The following is a 20,712-nucleotide window of genomic DNA, read 5'->3' as shown; positions in this document are numbered from 1 at the left end:
TTGCATTTTTCCTACATCTCATTTAAGTTATTCATACTTCTTTCTACACACTGTCACCTCCTTAAATATGTAGCTCCCTTCCATAGAAAAGAGCATACTTTTACGACAATATTTGTACACACGATCAATATGTATTAGTCATTATGTTAGGTGCTGGGTATTCAGAGGATAAAAATGACACTATCTCTTTTCCATTGAGCTCATAACTAAACCATCCCAGCAGAGAAGTGTAGGCACCAGACAGAAGAGAGATAAACCCACTGTGTTATAGGGGCACATAGGCCAACCGTGCTTGGAGATTAGTAATAGATCCCTAGAAGAGGTCAGATAAGAACTGATTTTGAAGGATGAAGACAAAGTGAGGTGTTTGGGGATGGTGGGTAAAGGTAGGGATCCCACATGAGAGGAAGAGAGGGAATGAAATTTCAGAACAGCAGTACAATCTAGCATGTTCTGGGAACTAAGACTGCTTCTGCATCCTTGAAAGAAGAACAAGATTGAGAGAGAGAGAGAGAGAGACAGAGACAGAGACAGAGACAGAGAGACAGGAATTGATGTTGAATAAGTAGGAGGAGCTCAAATCATAAAAGATCTTGCAGGCCAAGTTAAGGATTTAGAGATTTTTCAAACAGGTGGCAGGAGGAGAAAAGAAAAGGGCAGTTGTTTAAAAGTCTTAAGTACTAAAATGGAAATGAAAATCATTTCAGACCAAACACCGTGCCAGTGTGGACAATTGGAGGCAGATAGGAACTGACTTGAGGAAGAACAATTAGGAGATTGTTGCACAATCCAGTGGCCACAGGGGTAGTGAAGGTTAATCCAGTGGCCATGGGGGTGGCAAAGGAGGACACATCTGAGAGATATTGAGAAGAGTGAATCCACATAAATTCATCACAGATTTAATTTGGACCTTAATAGAATAAATCAAGATTTATGCCTACCAGCCTTATTCCTTGGACACCTTAATGGATGTGCATGCCATTCAATAAGAGAAGTGAAAAGAATCTGATGACAGATCTGATTAGTGATCAGTTTAGCTGCCCCATGTTGAACTTGAGCTAAGACCTTCACATGGAGATATTTGGTGTCTTGAATTTATGGATTTTGGGTTCAGAAGCAAGACTTGGAGGGTTAGAATGAGAGGAACTATTTTAAGCTATGGAAAAAAAAAGATTTCCAAGGAATAATGTGTAGCTAAATGATAGGAAGACCAAGCTCAGAATTCTGAGGAACTGATATTGTTAAGGTGATGGTGAGACTCCTATATGAGTGGCTAAAAATAGAAGACCAATCAGAAGAAACTGGGAAAGCAAAAATCAAAAAACAAAAAAGGAAGCAGGATGCAAGCACATGGCTGTTCTCCGTCTCTTGCAAGTCCCAGAAATCAGTCATGTCTATCAAAAACACATTAATTAAGTTATATATATATATATATATATATATATATATATATAGTGAGAAAATACAATCAAACATAGAAATTAAATAGGTAAGTAAGTAAACAAATAAATACATCACATGGAAGGCAAGCAGAATTTACTTTGTAGGAGAAACAGAGTAGCCTCCATATCATTGATTTCCTAGCACACGCTGACCCTACATTCTACTGAACTTGAGTTCTGTGGCCTGCTAAAGCCTCTTTGCTTTTATTTCTCTGTTGGGAGCTCTCACCTGCAAGCCTCTGTTTCATTTCTCCGCAATAAAAGAAACGTAGTGATTGAATCTTGCTCCCATCTTCGGAAGAAAATCTATCGGTCTCTGCAAAAATTGTGAAAAAGAAAGGAGCAAAGGAGCATTGGCTTTGTTATATCTGCATCCTTCTTATGTCACATTATCCTTTTCCCCTTGTTCTTTGCCCTTGTCTTTTAATTATTCAAAAGGCATTGTTTTCCAAGGAAAAAAGAGGTCCAAAAATACTAGGCATGAGTATTTTCCCTGAAGCGTTCATTATACCATTCAGGAGAAAAAGTAAAGGTGCCAACCATTAAACTGTTGTTCTCCAGAGAACTGTAGTGAGGAATTCACATTTCTTGACTGGTGTCCTCAGTGGCACTTAAAATTGTCACTTCAGTGAGATCCATCAATGCATGCATAAAACCCACCTCTTATGAAAATCATCGGTCACAAATTAATGCCAGCATCAATAACTTGTATAAAACTGAAATACAAAAAAAAAAAAGGATCAGCTTCTTTTTCTGAAACTAGATAAAGCATGGAATGAAATTACCAAATGATGAGGCACTGTGACACCTTGAAATACACTGTAGAGATAAGAACTATCATCTGTCTTAGCAATTGGATGGATCTAAGTAGTTTTGTATTCAGTGGACATCTTTCCTCTCAAAAGTTGTTTCTTTTTCTTTTAAATAACGAAGGAAAAATAGAGAACTGTTGGCACCTTGATAATAATTTTTCCATAGCACATGGGTAGATATTTTATTGACCCAAGCAAGTAACAAGTGGCTTCCTGACACGTTAAAGTGCCCTGGGATCATTAACTTTCATCTTGTCAACCACTGAAGATGAGCACTTGGCTAAATGATTAAAGATACAATTTAATTCAGCCCTGCAATTAGTGGGTTCAGTCTTGCAATTAGTGAAACACCTCTTTCAATATTGTAGGAGCTGGTGGCCATATTGATAATGATAGGTTGAGCTCATAAAATGGGGAAGAAATCAATATTTTAACACTTATCTTCTCTGATCTGCATAATCCACTCACTGCGCGGTGTTCTGTTTCTTTCCTCTCCCACAAACCGCTAAATTTAGGAACTATGCATGTCTGCCGTGCGCAACATTTCTACTCTGATGGAGAGGAAAGAGGAACCCCCAACAGAGAGTATGTATTTCAGAAGGCTGTGAGACATTTGCACAGAGGCCACTACTTAAAGAGATAGGGGAAGAAGGTGGGACGTCTCCCTCTAAAAAAAAAAAAATCTGTGAAATAAGACAGGAAACTCTTGGCTTGTGTTTAGACAAAAAAGCAACCTCAGCAGGTTGCTGAGGTATCTGATTAAAGAATGCTGTTACTGCGTGTTCCCTGGCTCCACAGTTGAAAAGAGAATTATCAGAAGCACACAATAAAAAACAAAGTAGCTATAAACACCCTCTTAGAAATATCTGCTCTTGCTTTGTCTGTATTTACCATGATCCTCCAAATGTGAGATTAAACTTCGGGAAAGTACATACAGGAATTTCTGTATGCATTAAAGGGAATATAACCGTAAAACCTAGTGCGGTTTATTATAAATCCTATTTTTAAAACCTTCATAAAATCCATTAACATGTTCTAGGATTCCTGGAGACAGCATCTTGCCCAATTTTCCTTTAGTGATTTGTTTCATCTTTCACTGGAGTCCTTATCACACATACCCGTTATTAACCAACCTTGTTTAAAGTCTATCCATTCCTCTCAATCACTAAATTTATCTTACATTTATTTGGATCTTCAAACACCAAAGGTTAGAAAATAAATTATTAATTTATTAAAGCGAACAGTTCTATTGTATCTCCTATTTCAAAGTTTCCGGTAAGATTCTATTAATTTTGAAATAGAGGAAATATAAGTTTATTCATTCCTGGGCAATTCTTGATCGCTCAGACTATAATGGAAATCTTTAGGATGCCATTTTTTATAAAGTGTTATTTAATGCATACACAATAATAAGACTTTAGAGAATTATCCATTGGTCTTACAGAGATATTTTATTTTATTTTATTTTATTTTATTTTATTTTAATGTATATTTATTTATTTATTTAGAGAGAGAGAGTAAGAGAGAGCATGAGCAGGGAAGTGACAGAGAGAGAGGAAGAGAGAGAATCCCAAACAAGCTCCGTGCTGTCAGCAAGGAGCCTGACGTGGGGCTCGATCCCACAAACCAGGAGATCATGACCTGAGTCGAAATGAAGATCCAGACGTTTAACCCTCTGAGCCACCCAGGCGCCCTGAGATAGCCATTTTAGTTTATTTACATTGCCTTCTTGTTCTCATTCACTTTATTCATTATAAATCTTTATGCTGATTCTTAGCCTAAAAATTTATCCCAAGTTTTCTGCGTCTGTATCCACTTCTCTGCTACTTATTGCTGCAAGGTGGGTCCTCTGGAAGCAAACACGGAGAGTTTAAGGCATAAGATATTTATTAAGGGTCATTATCTACAAATTAAAGGGGAAGGAAACAACATTGCAAAAGCGACACAGTGAAAGGCACATGACCACGTCTCCTAACTAGGCAGGAAATTCTGGAGGGAGTATTGATTTGTCTGCCTTATATTACAGGAAAAAAGGCTCAGTTTTCCCACTCCCACCCTGCTTAGTCCTAGGATTGGGGCTGCCTTGAGTATAGCATGACCTCAGGGAAATGTAGCTCTTTGAATCTGAGGCAGCCTATGAAGGAGAGGTCGACGGGAAGCTGCCTGGTGACAACACTCCCTAAAGACGGACAGTACTTCTGTATGTCATCTTTTCATTGCTAGTGGCAGAAACCGAAGGGAAAATGGCTAAAATTCTATTATACGAGTCTGGGCACATCTAGATGCAAATGCTCAGTCGACGCTGGTAAGAACGTCTTTCCTCTTCTCTCCCTCTTGCCCAGGATCTTCTCTGACCCTGGCAAACGTGACTGCTGGCAGAGAACACAGCTATGCTAAGACTTTCGACAAATTTCCTGGGACTGACACGGATTAGCGAAATGTTCACCCTATGACTTGAGGCGCATGAACTGGAAGTGGTAAAGGCTGTGTCTGCGTTGAGAATTTGAGATGCCGTTACCATAAGAAAACAAAAGGGATACCGAACAGGGGAAACATAATCCTTTACTTTCCTTGACAAAGTCAAGGGCCCGAGGGGTGATTCCCTGAGCCATGCTAGGCCAGTCGGCTTTTTCTTCTTGGAATTAGAAGTTTAGAGGTGATAGCAACACCGAAGACTGTTAGATCTGAAGGGGGCGTCTTAAGGATAAGTCTATTTCTGCAATTTCTTCCAAATCAGTATTATCATCTAGCTCCACTTTGTGAAAATCTTGGCTAAGTTCCTCATTTGAAAAATGGGGGTAACAAGGGTACCTAGAAAGAGAAATTCTTTTATAGTTGAAAAAATTAATCTACACAAATCACTTAGCACAAATCCTGGCATTTTGTAAGTGATAGTAATATAAATTGTTATTTTTGTCATTAGTACATTAGTGGTAGTGTTGTGCAACATCTATTTATCAAACATCTACCATGGCTCAAGCAGCAGGCTGCATACTATGGAAGACACCACCATGAATGACACATAAATTCTATACTTAAGGAGATTCCGGTCTGCTGTAAGAAATAATTAATGTATGTTAATCACATGCAGTATATTTCATAGTCAGTGTGGGCCAATAGATTTTGAATATTCTAGTTGCTATGGCTGCAGTGTTTCATTATATCATTGTATGTTAATAAATTGATGATTATAAATACATGCAGGGGCACCCGGGGGGCTCAGTTGGTTGAGCCTCCCACTCTTGACTTCTGCTCAGGTCATGGTCTCAGGGTTCGTGACTTCAAGACCTGCGTCAGGCTCTGAGCTGACAGAGCGGAGTCTGCTTGGGATTCTCCCTCTCTCCCCTGCTATCCCTTCCCCACTCAAGCTCACTTTCTCTCCCCCCGCCTCAAATAAATAAACATTTTTTTAACGTTTATTTATTATTCAGAGACAGAGCGTGAGCAGGGGAGGGACAGAGAGAGGGAGACACAGAATCTGAAGCAGGCTCCAGGCTCAGAGCTGTCAGCACAGAGCCCAACACGGGGCTCAAACTCACAAACTGCGAGATCATGACCCGAGCCGAAGACGGACGCCTAACCGACTGAGCCACTCAGGTGCCCCCATAAATAAACATTTAAAATAGACTTTATCTTTGGGCACCTGGCATCAGTTAAGTGTCTGGCTCTTGATTTTGTCTCAGGTCTCACTCACAGTTCATGGTTTTTGTGCCCCACATCAGGCTCTGTCTACACTCACAGTGCGGAGCCTGCTTGGGATTTTCTGTCTCCCTCTCTCTGCTCCTCCCCTGCTCTCACTCTATCTCTCTCTCAAAACGAATAGAGAAATACATGCATACATAAATACATTTAAAAATAAGTAAAATAGACTTTATCCTTAATAAATAAGTGTATGTATACTTATACATATATTTGCATATATATATGATATGTTTGTTTATAACGGGTTAAGATGAAGCAGGGAAAATATTTTAATTTGAGTAGTTTTTAAAATCTATCTATATATATTTATTTAATATAAAGCAATTTTAGATTTGTATGCCAACTTTCTGAACAGAGAAAAAAAATAGTATAGTCCTCACAATGCGAAACTGTATTTCTGCTGCAAGTAATTTTAACCATTTGTTAATATCTGTTCCTGGCTGAATTCATTCAAAATGTCATTCATAAGATTAAACACAAGAAAATTCTTAATCTTAAAGTGTCTATTTTCAAATCATTGGTGCCATACCTCTCCCTGTCTTTAAATATACTAATTTGTTTTCCTTTATTATAAATGGGTTGGTTTACTGCCAAGATATGACTATGTTGAATTTAATTGAGACTTCTCTAGGGCAGGGATCATAGCTTACTTATCTGTGTTTGCTTAAACACAGATGCCTTTGTATATAAAGGGTCTTCATATATTCATAAAATGGATGAAGAAACAAAAGAGCAATATATCCTTTTTTTAAGTGAAACAATGTCCCTGTCAAGGTCATTAAGAACACCAGGTATGATCCCCGAACCAGTACGTTTCTAAAAACTTCTCGCAAGTAGTCTTTAGTGAGATGATGAGCTTATGTTAGAATGTAAATCAACTTTCATAGACGCACAGTTTTGTTCAGCTAATTTTTTTCGCAACCCTTTCTCATTGAACGAAGCACTAACATGGTTTACAAGTTTAACTCATCACAGATCAGTACCAAACTGTTTGTTGACATGCTATTTTAAGTAGCATTGATAAGTGTCTATGGACTAAAGAACTAATACTTGATATTACAAGGAAAATCTTCTTCATTTGTTTATTTATATTTTTTCGTTTTGAGAGCTAGAGAGAACGTGAATGGGGGAGAGGGGTATAGGGAGAGAGAGAGAACCTTAAGCAGGCCTCATGGTCAGCATGGAGCCCAACACGGGGCTGTATCCCACGACCTTGGGACCATGACCTGTGCCAAAATCAAGAATCAGACATCTAACCAACTGAGCCAGCCAGCCGCCACACAAAGCAAATCTTAATGCAAAATTCCCTTTCCTTAGATTTGGGTGACCAGTTGAGTAGTTAGAGGTCACTGAAAAAAAAGATTTAAAATAATTTTTTTTCTCATTGCCTTCACTTTCGTATACAGGGTACAGTATATACTTTTCTGGTTGATTGATGAAACCCTTTAATTGTTATGTTACTCATTACATGTATGTCTTATCCACCAACAGTACTCTGAAAATTCCAAAGAAGGTGTTGCGGATTCTTATTCAAAAGAAGCACTTTATTTTTCCAGTGTTATATAGAACTCAGAGGGCCTTGGTCATTAAACCAGCTGAAACTTCAACACTAGGAAGGAGATGAAAGTAAAACACCCTAGAACCAGAGAAACTGTTTAACTTCTAGAGCCTGTCATGGCTCTAGAATGAATGAAGGAATGAAGGAAAATTCAAGTCAACGTACTATATCCAAAAGCACAGGAAGAAGATTGTTAAACAACAGAGAGAAATATACAGTGATTATAAACATGAATGAATAAAATTGTGCAGAGCACAGACATAGTTTGTACACACAGCACAACTCTCTGCGTCATCCCAGCAGCTCTGGGCCACTGTAAATACCTAAGGAGCTCCAATCAAAAGCTCGGGCACAATAGCAAAACTGTAGATGGTTGAAAATGTCAAGCATCAAGATAGACGGGCAACCAGTTATGGAGTAAATAACTCATGGGAAGAAAAGGCACAGCAGAAGGGACATAGACAATGACATTGTAATAGCCATGTATCAGGACAGATGGTAATGGGGCACCAGGGTGACTCAGTCATTTGAGCATCCTACTCTTGATTTCAGTTCAGATCATGGTCCCAAGGGTGTGAGATCGAGCTCCACATCTGGCTCTGCACAGTGGGTGGAGCCTGTTCAAGATTCTCTCTCTCCCTCTGCTCCTCTGTCTCCCACTTGCGTTCTCTCTCTCTCTCTTCCTTAAATAAATAAATAAATAAATAAATAAAGGACAGATGGTATCTACATTTGGGTTAAACATAGCATAACACTATATTGTACACCTGCAATTCATGTAACATTGTGTGCCAATGCACTCAAAAGAAAATAATAATAAAATAAAACAATAACATAAACAAACATAGACAAAATTATTTGTCTACAATTAGTTCTGTTGGGAGAACAGGCCCATGGGAGAGCAGGCCCATAACCAATGGCAATAGTGTGAAACCTGAGATCCAACTCTCGGAGGAAATCGGGATTAATAAAATAAAGACACGGGGCGCCTGGGTGGCACAGTCGGTTAAGCGTCCGACTTCAGCCAGGTCACGATCTCGCGGTCCGTGAGTTCGAGCCCCGCGTCGGGCTCTGGGCTGATGGCTCAGAGCCTGGAGCCTGTTTCCGATTCTGTGTCTCCCTCTCTCTCTGCCCCTCCCCCGTTCATGCTCTGTCTCTCTCTGTCCCAAATAAATAAATAAACGTTGAAAAAAAAATTAAAAAAAAAAAATAAAGACAGTGTTCCAGGGTTGTAGCCCAACTGGCTAGAATTCCTGACAAAACTCATGTCTGTAAAGCATAAGAGGCCCAACAGTAAGCAAAAGCCAGGAAAATCTATAGCTCAAATTGACCAGGAATCATTGCATATACACGATATGCTTACAGAAATTATGACAGAGATGAAATGCAAAATATATTTCATAATCAGTATGGCATGCCTATCAACCAAGCAGAAGAAATACTATATAGCTAGGGAAACAGATCTTGGAGGATCTTGCTAAGAGTTCACCTCCTAGTTTCTGGGTCGCAGAGGAATCTTAAGGCACTGGTTCCCAAACATGGTTACATCCTGGAATCTACTCTGCATTTTTTTTTTTGAATGATGATAGATACTGGGTTCCATTCTTAGAGATTCCGATTTATTAGTCTAGGAGTGGTCCAGATGTAGGAGTTTCAGAATCTGCCCAGCTGATTCTAGTACGCAGCAAAGTATGAGAATCACTGACCTTGCATTCCAAAAATGAAAGACCACAAATGAAAGAACACATGCACATGTACACATACGCACACACATACACACACACACACGCACGTGCATGACACATTTGTTAATCAATAACTTGAAAATAGCTTGCTTGGGTTTTGATCTTTTTTTTTTAATTTTCAGAAAAGTGGATCATTGCCATGATTTCATATTCTCTTATCTCCCTTATTATTCTTATTACTCTCTCATCACTATCTCAGAACCTCTCAACACCTTCCATCATCCAAGGGTTAGTCAATGTTGAATATCTGTCACCTGCCTGTTTTATAGTAGAGGCTAAATGCACTGCCTCATGGCTGACCCTTTATTTCACAAAAGAGTATGAAGAATTCTAATTGCCATAAGGTATTACCACCATCTATGAAGTCATTTTTCTTGCTTTCTTAAAGATTTTTAGTCAGGGATAATCCTTTCAACCAGATTCTCCTCTCCTAGAAGAAATTATGCATGAAAATCCCTTTTTTTTTTACAAGCTTTCATTGACACCTCAAATCGTATCTAAAACTGCTCTATATTAGAGAATATTGTGCTTCAAGCTTTGTCTTGGCTAGATTCAGAAATTAAAGGTATGGACCAATTTTTGAATAAGCATGAATATTTTTTATGTGCGTTATGAAACATGCCTTTGAAACATCTTGCCAAAGGCTTTTTCATCTTCTGGTTGTTATACGAAAACATGGTCATCCCAAAGGGGTAAAAAAAAAAAATACCGACTGTGTTCTACCTTAATCAGATTCACAATCATGTCCTAATGCAATTTGTCCTAATGCATTTCAGAGGGAGACAACCATTTATGATTCCCAGAGACATGTGGGAATAAATGTGGCTATAGGGAAATCCCCTGGGTGTTCTATATACTATATTTACCAGTTCATAAAAAAGCTAATTACATTTCTGAAAAGAAAGCTTTCTGGATGCAATGCATATTCGAATGCAAACATCCTACCCTCGCACAGCACGGTCACACACAGCCCTTTTTCCTCACTGTACACACGTTGCATTTTGGATCCCATTAACTTATTTTAGAATAAGGAGTATGCACATTGTGCTTTTAGCCTGATCGCATATGTCTGTGCTTGAGAGACAATTCTATTTTTAGTTGTTTTACTGGGGAAAAAAAATAGGTAACACTTAGCATAGTAATAAATTATCCTGTAGTAAAATAGAAACTGATTGGTCCCAGATTTTCCCCCTGATGCCTATGAAGATAAATACATTAGGTGGACTTTAAAAAAAAAAAAGACCAAATTTTTAAAAAGGCCCATCATATTTTTGTCTCTGAGAAACATGAAGCTATTATAGAGAATGCTGCCAAGAGTAATGAATCTACAAGTTTATTTTGCAACGAAATCCTTTTTCATGGATTTTATTTTTCATTACAAACATGTTTTTGCAAAAGCAGTGTTTTCTATAAACAGAGCGGGTAATAGATGACACACTACTAAAGCAAGCCCAAAATGTAAATAATCAAAGGATTTTTATTTACTTTTCTGCGGTGATCGTGAAATCACACTGACCTAACATTTCATCATTTATTTATTTATTTGTCATCTGATGGTTTTTTTTTTTTTTTCTTCTCTTTATCTCTCATGCATCGTGGTGTTCATTTGTTACTAAACGGACTCCACTTGGCTGTTCCCGGTCAAAGGTGGCCTATCTTTCTTATTTAGTTAATGACATCGGTTCCTCGGCCACCCAGCGCATCCCAGGCATGTTGGAAGACAGGTGTAGTTGGTCGCTGCTTTTAGGGAGCATGGCCTCCAAAGATCTCCGGAAATCAAATCTTCCTTCAAAAATATGAGATATGGTGAGTTAACTGATTGACAAATGGGATTTCGACTGAAGTAAGACAAAGTAATACCTAAATGTAAATGATATGATATCTCTGTGCATTTGACAAAGCACGCTGTGGCTAGAGGTACAGGTGGCCATTTCGCGTGTGTCATGCTTGACCTTAACTTTGGTCAACATGAGGGCTTAAATTTTAGGCCCCTGACCCTCTCAACCCTTGGTAAGTGAGCCTCCCCACCCCCTACTTGCATCACCCAAGAAACACCTCAATTCTCCATCTCATATTCTTCCCTCCACCTTCCTCTCTCCTCGCAGGAATCCCCAGCGACTTCTTGGGAGATAATTATGCCTGTAGCTCAGGGACCTAAAGTAATCACCAGGCTTGGCATGAAAAGATGCTGCAATGCAAACTGTACAACCAAGCAACAGAAATTCAGTGCAGATATTATGAAAAGGGAGCACATTATAACAATTACTGAGTGGGCATGATTTCTGCCAGCCTACAGGATACTGCAAAGAGGCCAAAGCATAAACACTGCCTAGTATTACTCATAGTGACTCACTGACATTGGCTGTTTGGGACCCAGTGGAAGTCTTTGCACAGAGATCTGTGCTGTGGTAACAAAGCTTCCAGAAAAGCAAAACAAATCTTACAGACGTTGGCTTTTATTCAGTACGCGATCAGCTTCTCTCTGGGTCTCCCTTTAAAGTTTCAGATTCCTAGAGGAAGTTGTTTAGAGAAGCTGGATCCTAAACTATCGTGTCAAGTCATAGAGTGCTGTTAGACTGAACATCAGCTCAGTTGGTTAGAGTCTGACGCAGCCGAGGAGGCTGAGTGTGTGATCGTTGGCTGGGATGTCAGCATCACACCGTCACAGTCTATAACCCAAATCCCCACCAGCCACCTACTAACGTTTGCTTTTTATCACAGGGGCCAAATGAAATAGCACGGAGTCACCCACATAACCTGAGAAATAATTCAGAGGAGAGCTGTCACATCAGAAATGTAGCATGCATCATTGATAAGATATGACAAAGGAGAAAAGACACAAATTGTGAAGTCTTTGGAATAAAGTTCCAGTTTTCCCAGGCCTGCCTCCGTTTATCTGAGACAGCCCCAGCTTGTGCATTTTTCCTGGGGTGATCATTAATTTCATTCCAAAACCGAACCGGTTTAGACAACGAATTACGTAGTCATCCTTGCTTTAGCCCATTTGGCATGACTCAAAAGTATCAGTAAGCAGGTTTAATTTGAGCCTCCTTGATTCCTCTGGAGGTGCCACGTGTGCTACTTAAAGACTGTGTTACCTACATTATTTAAACAAAGGAAGGCAACATGTTCTCTTGGATGATGTCGAAACACAGCAATGAGTGTGCATAATTGCATAAACGCTCATTAATGACAAAAATCATGCGTGATTTTAATCCTGATTTTTAGTGTATTTCTGGAAATTTTTATAAACTATCCAAAGTTCTTGGAAGGGATCCCTGGAAGTGAAACTTAGAAAATTAAAAAATAAATCCTAAATGTTAAATGGGCCAAATTGTTCCACTTGTTCCAGCCCCTAACCGTCACATAGCTGAATGGAGATAACCAAAATTATCAGATGAACTGTCCCATGTCCCAGCTGGCAGCTTAAGGCACTGAATAATGGAATCCATTGAGTGCTAAATACATCAATTATCTATTTAATTTAGGACATTCGTGGCCTGTTATAATTGTTCTGAATACTGGCAACTTCCACTCAGGAACAAAGTTGTAATATTAGCTAATGGTATAAGTTAAAAGACAATTGTTTCTGGCTCTCTTTTCAATAATATTTTTTTGTGCCAGACATGTGCATGCATTTTATTTGAGATGGTTTCCTTAAATAAGGGATATAAAGTCCAGCTTATTCATGGTTGCCAAATGTGACCATAGCATACCTTCTTCTCGTTTATTACATTGAATTGATTGTTTAACTGGATGAAATATTGGTCTTAAGCAAAGTTAGGGACACATTTTGGTAAAACTTTCAGAGAACAGAAGCTGAAGTCCTCAATAATCGTGATAATCAACACTGTTGCTCATTATGAGCTAAGAAGCGATTTGAAGCAATACCGTGAGCGAAGTTTTTCCTCTGAATTCTAACAATCCAGATTGGGGTTCACATGCCTAAAGACTGCAACAAGTGTCCGAAAACCAGGTTTCTTGGTTTGACCTAGACACAACTCATCTGTGCTTTGTCTTCTCCGTATTAAGGTTCTTTATTATTAAATGATATTAGGATGATCTGGGACCGTAAACCATTTAAGTGTCTGTGTTTTTCGTAATTTGCAAAAGTGTTGGTCACCTGTTCAACACTGTGTCTTTTCACTTAGGGCAAAAAATCACCAGAGAACTAAATACCTCACATTGATCAGATGTAGTGCTCTAAATTCTAACCCATAAGAGAAGTGACTAAGACTCATTTTTTTTCAATTATTCTGATTTTGAAACTTACAAGAAGCTGTCACAATGATTTCAAAAGTGTTTTCTCCAAAACAGCAAGTGTAATCTTTGATACAACTGGGCCAATTAAAAGCATTGTAAAGTAAGTACAGGATGGAAAATTAGGTCAGCTGAAGGGTCCTGCCGTGAAAATAAAACATTGTGAATGGATATTTTCAGATACTTCCTGGGATACTTTGCTACATAAGTGAGTCTTGTGAACTCAACCTAGAGTTTCCAGAGCACAAATTCATTTCACTTGCTCCATTTGGGTATGAACTAAGGCAACTTCACTTTACACTTACAAGGAAGAGGAAAGAGCCAGACTTTTCTCCAAAACACTAGTGATACCAATTTGGCCAATGAACTCAACTGGGCACTGAATTCAGCAGGAAAAAAGTTACTGAAATTAAGAAAGAAACCTTCTGATAAGGCCAAGTGAGGCGACTGATCTCATGACCCCACAGACATTCAATTTAATGAAAGTAGACATTCTTCAAATAACTTTACGACTTGATTATATATCCAAATACACGCATGAGTTTTGATTATTCAGGCCTAAAACTTAGGTTTTTAAATGCACATTCTCTTTTCTTTGGGCACATAAACATCCTAATTCTCTATCTTTTTTTTTTCTCCCTAGGTAGGCCCAGCATACTCTTATCAATAGAACAAGATAGCTATCAAGCTCCATATTTCATAATTTATGTATTATTTATTTCTTCATCAAATGTTTATTAAACATCTACTATACACTATTCCCATTCTGGAGACCAAGGATATAACCATGAGCAGGATAAATCAATGCCCTACACATTGAACTTTCAGTCAGCCTAGAAAAATGGGCAGTTAAGCAACTAGTAACAATAACGTTAACGAGGATTTTAATAATGAATGTCAAGGTTACACTAGGGCACAAAGAACCATCTCACCTAGTTTGAGGTAGGGGAGCTGGCAAGAGGGAGGGACTGACGTTAAAGACAGACTTGAAGGAGTTTGCTGGGGAATGCACGTGGAACCCAGCAGCACCTAGACGCAGCTCCTCAGTTAACTGCTTTTCCCAAATTAGGTGTTCCCTCAACCCAGAGATCCCTACATTCCGGGGATAACTTAAGAACATAGTCAAAACCTGGTTGCCCCAAACAAGATCTGGCCTTGGCATAAGTGTGCTACCCTACAGTGTTGTTGTCATTGTTTATAATTGCTTTAATCACAACATTTAAAATTTAATACATCTCACATGTCGGGTTCTCTCGGAAAATTTGAAGCATTGAAAATAGTGGGCTTGCCTTCCTGAGTAGCCATGAATCCCTTTCAACCAAATGTGAGCTTTCTGGTGCCACGTAGCCCCTGTCATCCTTCTAATCCTCAGAATTGAGACTGAGCAACTGAGCATCAACTCACATTTCATTTTTCACTCGTCAACTTTACTCACATGGATCCCTTTTCTGACCTCTATAGGCATTTCAGCTTGTGACTGAGGCTTAAAACTCCAGGTTTTGAGTCAAGGAAAGACCTCGTATTTCATAGATTTTTGGGTGTTTGGTTAAGCTGATCCAAATCTACTGCCAGGTGTGTGTGTGTGTGTGTGTGTGTGTGTGTGTGTGGTCTGTAATATGTAATAATTAATTCACATTACTAATCCATAGGAAACATCACCCTGGATATTTGTTCAGCAATTTTGTGTCTCTTGTCCATACCTTGCCTACATATTTACATGTAATTTTGTTATTGTTCTCAGTTGAACTGCACATAATTTGCTTAAACAAGGCATACACTCAAACATACAAAGTGTCAATTTGAAGTAAAGGGATATGCATGAGCTGTAAAGAAAATCCAATTTTAAAAAAGAATTTAAAACATACTCGAGCTTCACATACTTTTACTCTGTGGATGATTCCCTCAAACCTGTTTGGGCAAGCCACATTCATTGAGGAATTTTTCAAGGCAGATAGCAGAAACTGTCGCCCTTGGAGATCCAAACAAACACTATAAAGGACATCACGAAAAGAACAATTTGGTAAAGGCATCTGGACAACACCTAGGGGTACGTGCATGTACAACAGAGAAAATAATAATATGGCAGTCTTAATGAACTCATTCACCATGCAGTACACTCTAGTGTCTTTTTGTGAGCCCTTAAACTGTACATTAGACATTTGGAATTAAATGAGCATCATGGAGTGAGAGATGAGGCATATTTCAAGTCTGCACTTTTTCTTGATTGTTTAATACACAAAAAAAGGAACAAGCAAGTGCTATCTGAGGGTGAAAAACACTTTCTTACTGGCTAAGAACTGAGCATTTCTGATACAAAGTGGGTCCCTCTTAAGTATCACAGAAGACATTTGATTTGATTTGGGTGCATAACAGTGTAAGCCACCAGGAAACTGTGAATGGGCAGCAAAGAGGGGTGAATTGGGATTGAGGGGAAGGGACGGGGTAAGGCTAATTGTCCTTGTAGTAGAGTTTGGTTCAGAGTGGGGAAGTTTTATCCACAGACCATTCAGGTAGAGGAAGGGAGAGAAGCAAAGAAGAGAGGCCATATATTTAGTCTGTGGGCTGGGTAACATGATTGGCCCGTGACATCTGTTCCTACCTCTTTTCTCTGTAACTACTGCACTGGAAAGTTAAAATCTGCATTTCCTAGGCTCTCTTACATCTAGGGTTCTGGTAGGAATCAGGTCTCTCCAGTTAGATACACCTTCAGAAGATCTAAAAGGTAAAGGTGAGACAATGGCTAATTTCTTGATATTGATTCTGACACCAAGAAAAACCATGGAACGTGAATGTGGTGTAGTTCTACAGCTGTCTTCTCGTTTTTTGATTTTCGATTCTCTCTAATTGTTTCTGGAAGCCCCTTTTTGTTTATAATACCTAGAGTGATCTCTATCTCCTCCACAAGATTTAGACTCAGTCTATTTCCAGAGTTTACAGAGAACAGATGGAAATGATCCATTTGGATGGTTGCCTCCAGAGGAGTTAGGATGGCTTTGGTCATCGTTGGGACAGCTGTATCTATAAACAGCATCATCTAAGCCTTCAGTTTAGAGAAGCCTTCAAAGGAAAGGGCTAGCAAAAGTTGGGGGCTGCCACAAATAAACAGCCCAACGTTGGAAGCTGTGTCAGCACCAAACACATAGACAATAAAAGAAAACAATGATGAAGAGAAACTAGACTAAAATATTATTCCCCTGGCTTACATATGGGGCTGGAGGTATGGTAAAGGGAAATCTATAATTTAGAAACTTAAAAAAATATGCCCCAGGCCCTAGGATGTAGCTGGCAGAAAAGATTAGGGAATTCAACAGAACCAACCTGTAATGGCTAGACTCTAGATTCCAGATCTAGAGGCATGCCTTACCTCCAGGGAAGTGAATGATATATGACCCTGCAATGGTAGGAATGGCTCAAGAATTAGAACAGTACTGGGAACACAGGTAGGAAAAGCAACACAGGGGGCTGTTTCCTAGCCGTGGGCACCCTGGCCAGGCCTATTACAGTGTCTGCAGAGACAGCATGCGTGTGTGATATTATAAAAAAGAGTTGCAGTAAAACAGGGAAAAAAAACAAGAAGTAAGGGGATACTGAAAGGAAAGGGGCACCAGGAGAGGCTATGGGGAGTGGGAAGAGAAAGAAGGGTGGGGAAGAAGACCATAACTTTTATTTCAAGAGAACCGTTTGAATTTATAGCCAGAAGTCGCTTGAAAGATTACAAAATTGAGTGATCTTACTCCCTACAACAGGAGAGGATAGCCTCCCAGCCATTCGTAAAGCACCGTGGTAAATATTTTCACAAGATAAGTGTCAAATTATAACACTTTGGCCCCAAATCTTTATTCAAACCCAGCGTTCATTCCTTTCAACTTTAATAATTGATTATTTTGGAAGACATGCCAAAAAAGTGTTCAAGCAATGGCACAGGCAGATCAAACTTCAGAACCAGGTAGCATAACACGAGGAAAGAAATGGAGAGGAAAATTAACCTCTAGACATTGACGTGACTAGCTGTGTGCATTTGGACAATAAACCAAATTTTTCTGGCCTCCAAAATTCCTCACACATAAGAAAGAGTGTAAGATGACATCATCTTTAAGAACAAATAAAGAATGACTTTAAATTATGTACTTCAGATTTCTTTTCAAATAGGCAAAAGAAAAATATTAGATGATACTCGTTTCTTGCAATGATGCTGAGAAACTTATTCCTGTGTTCTGGTTGGTAATATAAATTTGTTCAGACTTTCTGGAAACAATTTACAATATATCCCAGAAGTCCACAAATGTATGATTTGACCAAGTAATGCTATATTTTGGGATTTACTTGAAGAATACCATATGACAAAAGTATCTATCACATCATTCTTAGTATTGAAAAATCATGCAAAGTAAATATTAAAAATAGAACTCTGGGGCACCTTGGAGGCTCAGTTGGTTAAGCGCCTGACTTCCACTCAGGTCACGATCTCATGGCTCATGAGTTCAAGCCCCACGTCGGGCTCTGTGCAGACAGCTCAGAGCCTGGAGCCTGCTTCACGTTCTATGTCTCCCTCTCTCTCTCTCTCTGCTCCTCCCCCGTCATTCTGTCTCCCCCGTCTCTCAAAAATAAATAAACATTAAAAAAATTGTTTTTAAATATATTTTTTTAAATAGAATTCTTAGGTTAATAGAATAAATGTACAGTCTTGTCCCCCACCCCCCCCCCCCCCACACACACTGGTTCATCCTTTATTGTTTAATAAAGGAATTGTCCACTGGGCCATTCCTGTGAGCACAGCTGGCTTGTGGGTTTGCTGACCTCCTGTAGTGGGTTCATGCCCACCTCTCTGAGCCTCCTATTTCCTTCCTACAACTACCAGGTACTTTCACCTCATTTCTCTAGGGTAATATCATCTCTAAGCCTCCAAGCAACCATCCTATCAATGAATTAAGACAAGCTCAGATAAGCTGGTCAGCATGTTAAATCCTATGTTACAAACAGGTAATCACTGATGGTCATCACTTCTCTATCCAACCCTATCCAACAGTAGGTTCTGGACCTATTGTGTCAACACTTGTATTTAGTTTCTTCACATGCTTCCTTTTCCCGCTGGTACATATGACCCAGGACTTGTGACGAATTTGTTGAATCCCTCGTTTTTACCCATGGAGGAACAGTACTTTCCTACTTAAGCCACGCTGACAACTGATACCATTTGTTGACTGAGTAATGATAAGGGAAGATGGCAGCAGGTTTTGCGGAAAAGGAGCAGTGTTTTGTGAGGCATGCGCTTTATGTGAGCTTTCCAAACAATTTCCAAGCAGAATGTAACATGTCTATCATTTGGGTGATCTGGGGCTACAAGACTATCAAGTACATCTTCCCAATGTTTTTATCTTCATCCCAAGATTTCTTTCCTTCCTTGTTAGACCTGGCATTAATATGGAAAACCTGTTGGGGCTGTAAATAGAGTATCCTTGTTAATTCCATTGCTATCATATCTTGGGCTTGACTTCATTACACTTTGGTGCAGGAAGAGGGTCTCTTTAAATCTTTCCATGAAGACTTCTGACTTGCAGTGTGAACTCTAAGATGAGTTAGGTGAGCATATATTATAATCTTGTATTAAATTTTTTATAGCAATTAAAAAAACTCAACCTACCACGTGATCCCTGTAGTGGCATTTGCCACATACTGACAGATCCCCTTACCCCGTATGACATCATATTCCAGCACAGGTGAGAGAGTAATGATGACACAGAAGTTATCACCCCTCTACTTATCACCAAGATAAGTCACTTGCTGCCTCCTATCACTGGGTGATCCAACTCCAGCATTTTCATTGCGAGGGTCTACTTTCTAGAATACTATCTTGTTTGTGTTCACACAAAAGATGTTAATACAGCATTTTGGTCCATGCAGTTTATTTGGGAGATGTCACAGGAAACATGGTGACGTACTGAAGTTTGGAAGGAAATAAATGTGAGAATAAAGGGTTATCACACTGGAGAGCTAAGCTCCGGCTCCACTCTTTCAGAGACTAAGCAGAACATCTCTCAGATTCACTCTGCTGAAGCACAAGAAAGCTGGCATATTTATCCATCAACCTCCACATCTCTCATTTGTTGGGACCCACTCCTGGGACATTAACTTCCTGAAACTTCTGACTGCTTCTATAAACAGAATGCTCTGGGAAAGAACGCAGAAAGACTTTGGCTTTGACTAGGACTGTATGCAAAGGTCTTTAGGAGCAAACTAAAGGGTTATAGGTGGGGTACTAATAATGTCTGCTACAACTAGGAAGCTAATCATCAGTGATATCTCAGTCAGCTCATTTATGAGCATTCTGGGCTGCCTCAGAATATTTGACAATGTAAAAGTTGCTTAGCTGATAAACTAAAGATACTTGGCATAATCCTAGGAATCCCTGCAAGGTCTTTTTTTTTTTTTTTTGAGTATGAACAACTTAAAGTAGAGGGAAAACAAACAATAGTAGGAAGGCATCTGAATTAGAGCCCTGGATCACTGAGGATGTCAGGATGGGTTCTCACTTGGAGACCATAGAATCACTGAAAAATGGATTAATCAAAAGATGGCAGGACAGGTAAGTTCCTATGGCAACAAAGAATGGATGGAAGTAGAGAAAACAAAGCATTTTATTTTTCTTTTATTTATATTTATTTATAGTTTATTTATTTATTTTTATTTATTTATAAATGTTTATTTTTGAGAGAGAGAGAGAGCAGGGGAGAGGCAGAGAGAAGAAGACAGAGGATCTGAAGCAGGCTCCGTGCTGAGAACAGACAGCCCTAGGCAGGGCTTGAACTCACAAACCATGAGATCATGACCTGAGCCAAAGTCGGAGGCTTAACCGACTGAGGCACCCAGGTGCCCCATGAAGCTTCTTAATGTATGGTTTAAATTCCTATTTTCTCTCTTTCGTATACATTTCTCTACTGTAAGCATGTGTATTTGTGTGTGTTTCAGACATACAGAATATATACATATATTTATTATGCACACCTCCATTATAAAATAATTTATCTGTGTGTATTTCTGTAGTTTTTACAAAACTTAATGTTGTAGGCTTCTTTTTTTAAAGATATAAATAAATACATTTTTTTAATGGAGCGCCTAAGTGGCTCAGCCTGTTAAGTGTTGGACTTTTGGTTTAGGCTCAGGTCATGATCTCACAGTTCGTGAGTTTGAGCCCG

The sequence above is a fragment of the Prionailurus viverrinus genome, chromosome B2 (assembly GCF_022837055.1).
Source record: "Prionailurus viverrinus isolate Anna chromosome B2, UM_Priviv_1.0, whole genome shotgun sequence".
NCBI classification, from domain to species: domain Eukaryota; kingdom Metazoa; phylum Chordata; class Mammalia; order Carnivora; family Felidae; genus Prionailurus; species Prionailurus viverrinus.
The sequence above is the reverse complement of the archived record's forward strand: the minus strand, read 5'-3'. Positions refer to the sequence as shown.